Here is a 12,292-nt window from a genome sequence, read left to right on the forward strand (position 1 = left end):
CGTTAAAAATTGATGGTTTTGCAAAAATAAAAAAGGTGGGTGAATTGCGTTGGTTTAAAAATAAAAGTCTGATTTGTTGACATAGGGCCGGCCGCTGTGGACGAGCGGTTCTAGGCCCTCCATTTCGGAACCGTTCTGCTGCTACGGTCGCAGGTTCGAATCCTGCCTCGGGCACGAATGTGTGTGATGTCCTTAGGTTAGTTAGGTTTATTTAGTTCTAAGTCTAGGGGACTGATGACCTCAGATTTTAAGTCCCATAATGCTTAGAGCCATTTCAACTATTTCTTGAGATAGCGAAGAATGAAGCAATGAGCCTATAAACTGTCTGGGTTGAGGACATAATAAGATCTTCAGGTAGTAACCGAAGAATATGTGACGAATAGAATCACCTGTCCGTCTCCCCCCCCCCCCCCCCCACCCCCCCCACCCCACTCCCCTGATCCCAGACTTAAATCCCATCGAGCACATATGGGGTGCCCTGATGGGACATACTACAGCACGTCCATATGGTCCAACAACCATGGAGCAGTAGTCAGCCGCGCTTCTGGTGGAATGCGACCCCTATCATAACAACTGCTGGTAATTTCCAAGAAGCTTTGCCTGTGGAGCTCCGAACGATGTACAGTCGTGCTCAAAAGTATCCGAACGACCTGAATTGCATTTCGCCTGATTCGCATGCAACCCGCATAACGCAGCTGTCTAGCAGGTCCTCTAATCGCTCCTTGGTACAGTCGTTTGACTATTTGGTGTTGTTCCAACAAGTCACCACTAGAAAACAATACTCTGTATCGCAATAACTTTAGATGTAAAGTAATACTACGATACTACAGATATCAGGGAACACCTTATCACAGGTAAGACTATTCTCACATTTATTACAGTAAATGACATACCTGAAACGTTACCACTCTCATTATTACGTCAGATAGGTAATGCACGTAGTAAGTTCGTCGTATTCATGATTTCCTCTTCAAAGTAACATACCGTACTTATTATTTAACACAAAATGACACTAAAAATTTAAGTTATTCACGAGCAGCTAGTTGAGAATATGTATGAACTTCAAATGACACGACGAACCGTCTCGTTCTGCATATGGATTCAAATCCCGGTCATGCAGACTAAGCAAAGATTTCGTGATTGACGGAAAGTAACAGTCATTGCTGATTAGGCATACAGAGAGTGATATACCTCGATTTTAGACCGTATCAATTAGCAAATGCCAACTTTAAATTACATAACGCAAACATTTTTAACGGACCCGAATTCCTACCCAGCTCCTATTGTCCCTATTAACGAACTACGAGAGATGTTAAATATTGCTTCTTAACAAGTAACTTATTTGAAATGCCGTGAAGTAAAGCTTTGTGTTGGACAGGGATTCGAACCCAGAACCTAATCGGATAGATATCGAAGCACAATCAACTGTGACATATCGCATTTTCTCGGCAGTAGCTAGATGTTTTAACTGAAAAGACGAGACGAAACATTAATATTTTCCTTCCCAGGACTCCAACCCGGCACCTATCGCTGTTATATTCTAGAGAAAACTAACGTTAAATATGGGATTGTTGCAGCAGCAGCGACATGTGAGCATGTTTGAACTATAAATAATATGACGAAGAGTACAGTTCTGACTACCGAATTTTTCTCCACCAGCTCGTAATAATATCTTGTTGAACTTACAGTGATCTCGCAAATAGTTCTGTGTCTCACTGGGAGTCATAAGGTCAAATATCGTTAGTGTTGACAACGAATGAAATGTTGTTGTTGTGGTCTTCAGTCCTGAGACTGGTTTGATGCAGCTCTCCATGCTACTCTATCCTGAGCAAGCTTTTTCATCTCCCAGTACCTACTGCAACCTACATCCTTCTGAATCTGCTTAGTGTATTCATCTCTTGGTCTCCCTCTACGATTTTTACCCTCCACGCTGCCCTCCAATATTAAATTGGTGATCCCTTGATGCCTCAGAACATGTCCTACCAACCGATCCCTTCTTCTTGTCAAGTTGCGCCACAAACTCCTCTTCTCCCCAATTCTATTCAATACCTCCTCATTAGTTATGTGATCTACCCATCTAATCTTCTGTAGCACCACATTTCGAAAGCTTCTATTCTCTTCTTCTCCAAACTATTTATCGTCCATGTTTCACTTCCATACATGGCTACACTCCATACGAATACTTTCAGAAATGACTTCCTGACACTTAAATCAATACTGGATGTTAACAAATTTCTCTTCTTCAGGAACGCTTTCCTTGACATTGCCAGCCTACATTTTATATCCTCTCTACTTCGACCATCATCAGTTATTTTGCTCCCCAAATAGCAAAACTCCTTTACTACGTTAAGTGCCTCATTTCCTAATCTAATTCCCTCAGCATCACCCGACTTAATTAGACTACATTCCATTATCCTTGTTTTGCTTTTGTTGATGTTCATCTTATATCCTCCTTTCAAGACACTGTCCATTCCATTCAACTGCTCTTCCAAGTCCTTTGCTGTCTCTGACAGAATTACAATGTCATCGGCGAACCTCAAAGTTTTTATTTCTTCTCCATGAATTTTAATACCTACTCCGAATTTTTTTTTGTTTCCTTTACTGCTTGCTCAATATACAGATTGAACAACATCGGGGAGAGGCTACAACCCTGTCCTACTCCCTTCCCAACCACTGCTTCCCTTTCATGTCCCTCGACTCTTATAACTGCCATCTGGTTTCTGTACAAATTGTAAATAGCCTTTCGCTCCCTGTATTTTACCCCTGCCACCTTTAGAATTTGAAAGAGAGTATTCCAGTCAACATTGTCAAAAGCTTTCTCTAAGTCTACAAATGCTAGAAACGTAGGTTTGCCTTTCCTTATCTTTCTTCTAAGATAAGTCGTAAGGTCAGTATTGCCTCACGTGTTCCAGTGTTTCTACGGAATCCAAACTAATCTTCCCCGAGGTTGGCTTCTACTAGTTTTTCCATTCGTCTGTAAAGAATTCGTGTTAGTATTTTGCAGCTGTGACTTATTAAACTGATAGTTCGGTAATTTTCACATCTGTCATCACCTGCTTTCTTTGGGATTGGAATTATTATATTTCGCCTGTTTCATACATCTTGCTCACCAGATGGTAGAGTTTTGTCAGGACTGGCTCTCCCACGGCCGTCAGTAGTTCCAATGGAATATTGTCTACTCCGGGGGCCTTGTTTCGACTCAGGTCTTTCAGTGCTATGTCAAACTCTTCACGCAGTATCATATCTCCCATTTCATCTTCATCTACATCCTCTTCCATTTCCATAATATTGTCCGCAAGTACATCGCCCTTGTATAGACCCTCTATATACTCCTTCCACCTTTCTGCTTTCCCTTCTTTGCTTAGAACTGGGTTTCCATCTGAGCTCTTGATATTCATACAAGTCGTTCTCTTATCTCCAAAGGTCTCTTTAATTTTCCTGTAGGCGGTATCTATCTTACCCCTAGTGAGATAGGCCTCTACATCCTTACATTTGTCCCCTAGCCATCCCTGCTTAGCCATTTTGCACTTCCTGTCGATCTCATTTTTGAGATGTTTGTATTCCTTTTTGCCTCTTTCACTTACTGCATTTTTATATTTTCTCCTTTCATCAATTAAATTCAATATTTCTTCTGTTACCCATGGATTTCTACTAGCCCTCGTCTTTTTACCTACTTGATCCTCTGCTGCCTTCACTACTTCATCCCTCAAAGCTACCCATTCTTCTTCTACTGTATTTATTTCCCCCATTCCTGTCAATTGCTCCCTTATGCTCTTCCTGAATCTCTGTACAACCTCTGGTTCTTTTAGTTTATTCAGGTCCCATCTCCTTAAATTCCCACCTTTTTGCGGTTTCTTCAGTTTTAATCTACAGGTCATAACCAATAGATTGTGGTCAGAGTCCACATCTGCCCCTGGAAATGTCTCACAATTTAAAACCTGGTTCCTAAATCTCTGTCTTACCATTATATAATCTATCTGATACCTTTTAGTATCTCCAGGGTTCTTCCATGTATACAACCTTCTTTCATGATTCTTAAACCAAGTGTTAGTTATGATTATGTTGTGCTATGTGCAAAATTCAACCAGGCGGCTTCCTCTTTCATTTCTGTCCCCCAATCCACATTCACCAACTATGTTTCCTTCTCTCCCTTTTCCTACACTCGAATTCCAGTCACCCATGACTATTAAATTTTCGTCTCCCTTCACCATCTGAATAATTTCTTTTATTTCATCATACATTTCTTCAATTTCTTCGTCATCTGCAGAGCTAGTTGGCATATAAACTTGTACTACTGTAGTAGGTGTGGGCTTCGTATCTATCTTGGCCACAATAATGCGTTCACTATGCTGTTTGTAGTAGCTTACCCGCATTCCTATTTTCCTATTCATTATTAAACCTACTCCTGCATTACCCCTATTTGATTTTGTGTTTATAACCCTGTAGTCACCTGACCAGAAGTCTTGTTCCTCCTGCCACCGAACTTCACTAATTCCCACTATATCTAACTTCAACCTATCCATTTCCCTTTTTAAATTTTCTAACCTACCTGCTCGATTAAGGGATCTGACATTCCACGCTCCGATCCGTAGAACGCCAGTTTTCTTTCTCCTGATAACGACATCCTCTTGAGTAGTCCCCGCCCGGAGATCCGAATGGGGGACTATTTTACCTCCGGAATATTTTACCCAAGAGGACGCCATCATCATGTAATCATACAGTAAAGCTGCATGCCCTCGGGAAAAATTACGGCTGTAGTTTCCCCTTGCTTTCAGCCGTTCGCAGTACCAGCACAGCAAGGCCGGTTTGGTTATTGTTACAAGGCCAGATCAGTCAATCATCCAGACTGTTGCCCTTGCAACTACTGAAAAGGCTGCTGCCCCTCTTCAGGAACCACACGTTTGTCTGGCCTCTCAACAGATACCCCTCCGTTGTGGTTGCACCTACGGTACGGCTATATGTATCGCTGAGGCACGCAAGCCTCCCCACCAACGGCAAGGTCCATGGTTCATGGGGGGGAACGAATGAAAATACATTAAAAATCGAAATTATTATCCGCCAGCCGATAGGGGTTCTCATGCTAGATCTTCATAATAATACGTAGTGAAATCTTTAGTGCCGGGCCAGGATTCGAACCCATTCACGCGCAGTATGTGGAGATGTTGAGGAATCTGCAGTATTGAAGAAACAACAAATTGTAGCCGAGCTGTATTGTCACGAAGGAAACAAATTCCGCGTTAAGGGCGGTCTGAGTTGCATTCCCAGTTCAGAACCAATTTTATCGACATACAGAAGCTCAGATAAAAGATGCAGTAAGTGTCCTGTGAGCCTACATAACGCTTATTTCGTCACTAGAAATAAATAATTAGTATAAGAAAGGTTACTGGTGATAGAGTTTCTACATGTCGCCACTCCAGACTTTATTATGGCTCAAACTAACGTCTTCTTGTTAGAGAAGGAATATCATTTTTAATGTGAATTTCAGACCACAATGCCATTATATCTTCTTCATTTGGTGTAGCCAGAAGAGAATGGAATCTGTCTCTCCCTATCTAAAATCACTGACCGAATTTGAAATCGAACCCAGACCAGAGATATATGAACCTCACATCAGCCCAACAGACCACCAAAGCCTCTTCTGAGTGCCTCATTTTTCTATCATAACGCCGTTGTACCACACTGGCTGAGAATTCTGCCACACAGGCTCCCAGTATCAACTTGCAGCATGTTCAGTATACTCATTTACTTGGTTGACCGAATAACCATGAACTAGCTGCCTCGGCTACCCAGTGCATACATTCAACTTTATTTTGTAATCACCAAAATAAAATTACGTAACTGCCACCAACACAGAACTGCCAACAGTGTAGGATGCAGAAATTTAAACAGGAAGTGTTCCTTTCCACTCGAGCTGCTCTATTGCGCTATCTGTTTGTTGAAAACGTCGTGCAGTGCAAAAGAAATGGTATAACTGTTTGTCTCTCATAAGTATTGACCTGGCCATATGCATTATCCCACAGCGCTGTGGAAGGCAGAAGTTCTGCAGGAATTGTTTTTGACCTATGGAGCTATTATATCTATGTGTCGGCTAGTAGCGTAATGGTAGGTTTCGCGCATGGTAGATCAGATGTCGCGAGTTCGAGTACATTCACTGCTGTATTTTTTAAAACGCAATTCTGCTGTCTGCTAAAGTTATAAATCTAATGGAACTTGTAACATAATTCCCTTCACTTCCTGACCCAAAATAGTCGTATGTGGAAAAAGGGCTAACTTGTGCGGCAGTTTGTTCATTTCAGGTTTAACAGACAGCCAGACATAGATGCATCTCGAAACTTTTGTATTATGTATGGGTAGAGCGCATCGTGCCAAAATACTTCGGAAAAGTATTTGCTACATTAGCTGTCGGATGGTAGTAGCATTTTATTCATCTTCAAACCTTGTCTGAGAGGTTAACTCAGAATAAGTTTTCTACATGCATTTAATCAATAAACTGCATGTGCATTTTAAGACTGTTTTAGATAACATAAGAGAATTCGCATATATCCTTGATGATAAATTTCTCTCTCATGTTTACTATTGTTTTAACAACACTAAAGGAAACCTTACGAAAATTGTGAGATATATTATAAGAAATGTAATAAAACTACCCACTTTAACCTTACGACGTCTGTTTTAATAAAACTGTGTATCTTTACACAAGAGTGCCTCTATCGACACGAATTGGTAAAATACTACTCACATAGATTTTAATTGGGTCTGTATTTAATTGCTATGTTGTGTCATACTCAAGATTTATGCAAATGTGGCATTTCATAAATAAAGTTATGTATTCCTAGAAACCCAAAATTTGCTTGTCAGCAGCGGAAAGAGGCGTTACCTGTTGTGCACCATTGTAAGTTTTCCAGCATTGCACTATGAGCCGAAGGTATTTTCTTGCGATTTCCTTGTCGATGTTTGATCTGACTGTTTGTAGCTCTTTCACAGAAGGTATAAAAAAGCTACACTCAGTGACACTGGAACTGCGAACAAAAACAGACGCTGTTTCATACGTCAGTACGTTACCACAGAGCTGGCGCTGAAGTATATGTCTTAGCTTCCTGTTATGAGACCAATCGTGACTAGATCTCGTAAACCGCTGTTTGATGGACGAGATCAGTTGCGATTTCCACGTGCAACGACTTTCCTGGGCTGAAAACAGTAAATTTACAATCTTTTGTTACACCTCAAGCGATGGAAATGACAGGTAAAATGACAGGTAAAATCAAGTGAACTTTGAGGCTTAATTCCGTGCACACCAGCAAGTAACTCGTCGATCACAGAGTTGCCAGACATACATTGCCTTGTTGCCAAATCTCAGTTACAATACCATCAGGAAGAAAACGAACCGATGTGATCCTACAGTGGGCTGGGAAGTGACCACAGCTGGTGTCTCCAAGTCGCGGCTGCAACGGCTTTGTTTACGTAATGCGTCTGATTCGCATTTCTGTAGCTAGGTTTAGGAACTGGAGCGTAGTTACTAATAATACTCAGAGCTGACTGCAAACTAAGCATCATAAATCAGTACCTCTCATAGTTGTTTTTATATTTCTTTCGTAAGTGTACTCAAAACTAAGAAACTAATTCACAGACATTTTCGTGCCTCGCCGATAGGCGAGCACAACAAATAAAAATAAAAAAAGAATGTTTGTGTGTGTGTGTGTGTGTGTGTGTGACAGAGAGAGAGAGAGAGAGAGAGAGAGAGAGAGAGATAAAAATCAAAAAGAATGACAGAGAGAGTAAAAAATAGTAAAGAAATTGGATCATGGTATGTAAAGAAATCATACATTAAAATGACACATTCCACATCATTACGATAATCGTGTTCATGATCTATGAAACAAGAATTAATCTAATGTAATCTAATCTAATCATATCCTATTGGTGACTAGCCATGAAGAGTCATAAATTACCGAAGTTTTTGCCAATACCAGTAACCAAATCTAAACTTGAAAATAAAACCGGGACTTTTATCAAGACCCTTTCGTCCCTGTTAATTAACCACGAAATATGTCTGATATACCTCTATTGTGAAGTAACAAAGTGTGCATGCATTTAAAGATGAAGTGCATGATGTGAAGTTCTGAGACAGAGATACGAACCCATCACGGTTCCTTCCCTGTCAACGGAATCCTTTCAGGTTAATATCAAACATCAGCAATTACTCGTAGATTACATTAAAACTAAAGTAGTTGATGAAGACGTTACTTGATAAGAAAAACGCGCTGCCTTTCTTCATTTACTTGTGCCTAGAAATGGCTAATGAGTACTGCTAAACCAAAAGGCAAGAGATCTTACTGCCTTCCGATATACGTCGTTGTCAGTTCTTCCATATGATTTGGTAGACATGACCTGTTTCAAGTTGTGTATGACAGACAATGTTTTAGAAAATCTATTGTTTTCCTTTGCAATAAACAGAAAGATTTTCATTCTAAGTATCCAAGTACAAAATTTTCGCAATATTAGTTCAAATTTAATATTCGCTTCTATAATGTAGGAAAGTATTTCCCAGTTGCAAAACTCGCATCCGACTCATTGAACTTACACTTAGACGCTGACCATAAATTCTAGCTCAGAGTGACACCAGATTAAATAACTTAATGTGGCGAAGACTGTTTGCCAGTGCTCTTTCTCACCGGAAAATACGCCATTCACTCATTGGGCTTCATAAGCACACTGTAACAGTAATTTCTGTGTGCATGCAATGCATCGGATTAGAATTTAGTGGTGCTCTCTCTTCCACTTCCGTATACAATATGCCTGACCTAAACGGGCCCTTTATCATTACAGGCCCTGGGCATTGCAACATCATACTGACAACAGTAATGTGCTTACACTGACAACCTGACTGTTCGTTTTACCTGATTTTGTAATCATTTAAATAAAAGAACGTGACCTTCCAGTGGGAGACATTTCGTCCCTCTTTTTCTTCTGTGAAATTTGTCAGTAAGCTTTTTGCCTTCTAGCCAGCGAAATGCGGCAGAGTACGGCCGGTAAACGAGTCACAAACCACGTTTTAGTGCCGTTAAGACGATTTCTTTAAACATTGTCGTAGCTGAAGGAATTTAGTTTCGTCTTAAATCGTCTCAATCAGCAACGTTCACAGACATCTCAAACAGGAAAAAGCTCATTATCCAGGTACGAAGGTTGTAAAACAAACTTCCCACAGTTTGTGTCAGGTTGATCTTTTCGTCTGATAGCACTGCGTAAGTACTTGGTTTATGAGGTATCACAAGTAGTGTTCCTGTAGCTGTGGGAATCATTGATTGAAAACGAGTTTAACACCAATGGGTACAGTACTGCTAAATATTCTAAATGATTATCAACCTAAGTCTGATTTCATCCGCAAACTGAGGCTAATTTATAATATCGAAGCTAGACTGTGTATCCTTGTCTTCCTTGAGTGGGCATTAGAAGGCGTTTACACACACGTATACAATACTATGAATACTTCGAACGCTATAGTTAACGTAGCTCTCATAAACTACTTTGGTTTTTTAATTCTTCTGGATCTTCAGCGTGCAATATGTGTTGTAGATACAGTCTTAGAGCAAAAAATTGACCGCTGAGTCGTTCACGTAAGGTGGGCAATACAGTCGTGCTCCTCTCAGAATCTTATGTCCGACAATATGCTCGATCTGACAACATTTTAGACTTCAGTCTTAGTACTTTATTCTTGACTACTACCGTAGTCTTAAGGTAAAACGCGCGACTAGCTAATACGACGTCTGGTAACTAAAAGGACACGTCGACAAAGTTTTTATCGCCCCTTTCCTCTCGATGCTGAAGCTATGAATGTAATTCAAGGGAATCTACAATAGATTTCGCTTTCTGTCACACTGGTAATAACAGTTTGGTCCAACAATGTTTTAGCGAAAGATTTCTTTGCCGACCATCTGCCTCTGAACATTGCATGCGTCTGAGTTCTCTGGGACCCGTTGCTGCCTACCGGCGGGGGCTGAGACACTGCATTGTCTCGCCTCTCCTCGGACATGCTTGTTCGGGTTAGTGTTACGGTTCGCTCGCACTCGCACTCCGCACTCCTCGACCATGTAAAATGCTTTAATGTTGTTGAGTGGTGACCCATAAAATCTGTCTACGATTTGTTCAAATGACTCTGAGCACTATGGGACTTAACATCTGTGGTCATCAGTCCCCTAGAACTTAGAACTACTTAAACCTGACTAACCAAAGGACATCACACACATCCATGCCCAAGGCAGGATTCGAACCTGCGACCGTAGGGTCACTACTTTTCCAGACTGAAGTGCCTACGATTTGTGTTTCACTCTTGATAGCAAAGGAGGCACAAAACCGTTTTTATTTGACGATTATTTTATTACACTAGAATGCAATACATCAATGTGGCACAGAATTAATTTCGTTGTTTCTGATCCAGTGCACTACAATTAAAGCGTCACATTCTGTTCTTTTTCCTTTCACGGGAGGTTCCTCAAATAATTTATTATTGTCATGGATTAATATATGTTAGTCAAGGCACAGAGAGTAAATGCAATGTAATGTGTTTGATTTCTTTCTTTGATTCTCTATGGTAAATGGATGCAAAAGATTGTGTCAATACCTATCAGAACCTGCTCTATAGCTACTCAGGCAAATTGCTTGTTTTGAGATATATACCTTAATTAATGGAGAAGTGAACGCCGTTCACAAGTGATATTTAAAATATTCAATTGGATTTAAGGCGACAAAATTACCCATATTTGAAGCTACCCAGAGAAAAAGTAAGTTGCTAGAGCCGCTGTTAGCAAATGTCTGCAGGGAGTTCCTAATTGCTTCTGTGGAAATTTAGCATCGAGGCCCTATAGTAACCAAGAGGTTCATTTCCTTCCTACTTATCACCCTGGCATGCGAGTCTTAAGTGCAGAACAATATTGAAACTCGTATCGCTGATGGTCGATTCGAATTTCTTCAGAGATGCTGGTATTGCGAAACAGCTTGGCAGTCAGAAAGCCAAGATCTATGACCATTAACACAACTTCAACTTACTGAGTCTAGCTACCAAGAGGATTTCTTGTCTAAAGGTTTTCGTCTGATTTCGGTACAGAATTTTTTCTGGAAATTCGCAGCTCCATAAAATATATCAGAAAAAAGAGCTCGCATACGCTGGCCCATACCACAGTTACAACTGACGACTGATTGAGCCGTTCTGACCCAAGATACGGGCGGTACCACCGGGCTACGGACATACTGCTGCCTGTACGCCACTCTCATCATGGTATTTGTCGCTTAGCCTCATAACGCATCGTGAAAGATAATAAAAGTTGTCACTTATGTGAAGAATAATATTTCTTTAGGCAAAAAATTGAATTTTATGTGTCAGTGTCTTAGTTTATATGAGGATTATATAGCACGAGTCATTCAAATGGAAAGGGAATATCAAGTGAATTTAGCGAGTCAATTCAGTACCATACGCGGAAGTGATTGCACTGTCACAGTGTTGAATCATGTTTGTGACGATGTTGCCAATTCTCAGCTGTGCTAGGAACAGCTCTGTAGCGGTATGCGAGGAGAATCCCGTGCTCGTGTCATAGGAGGATATGGAGAGGAGGCGCAGAGTTTGGTTAATATGCAGAATTTTCTCCTACCAGTTGTGACAAACATTCAGGTGTATAATCTTCCATCACGATTACAGTTTCCTACAAAATATATACGGATAAAACACTTACCTTGTTACTTTGTGACAACATATTATTTCAGTACAATAAAAAGTCTTTGGAAATCTCTTATGCTCACCTGTCACAAAAGTAAGACAACAAACACTTTGCTCCTCAAAATCGATTGCACCTATGTAAAGTCTTGTGACGTTTAAATACATCGTCTTAACGGCACTAAATCGTCGTTTGTGAATCATTTACCTGCCGAACTCTGCCGCATTCCACTGGCTGGAAGGCAAAAAGCTTACTGACAAATTTCACAGAAGGAAAAGGGGGGACGAAATGTCTCCCACTGGAAGGTCATGTTGTTTTATTTAAATGATTACAAAATCAGGTAAAACGAACAGTCAGGTTGTCAGTATAAGCACATTACTGTTTTCAGTATGATGATGCACTGCCCAGGGCCTGTAATGATAAAGGGCCCGGTTAGGTCTGGCATATTGTATACAGAAGTGGAAGAGAGAGCACCACTAAAGTCTAATCCGTATGCATTGCATACACAGAAATTACTGTTACAGTGTACTTATGGAGTCCAATGAGTGAATTGCGTATTTTCCGGTGAGAAAGAGCACTGGCAAACA

This window comes from Schistocerca piceifrons, chromosome 4 (genome assembly GCF_021461385.2).
Source record: "Schistocerca piceifrons isolate TAMUIC-IGC-003096 chromosome 4, iqSchPice1.1, whole genome shotgun sequence".
NCBI lineage: Eukaryota > Metazoa > Arthropoda > Insecta > Orthoptera > Acrididae > Schistocerca > Schistocerca piceifrons.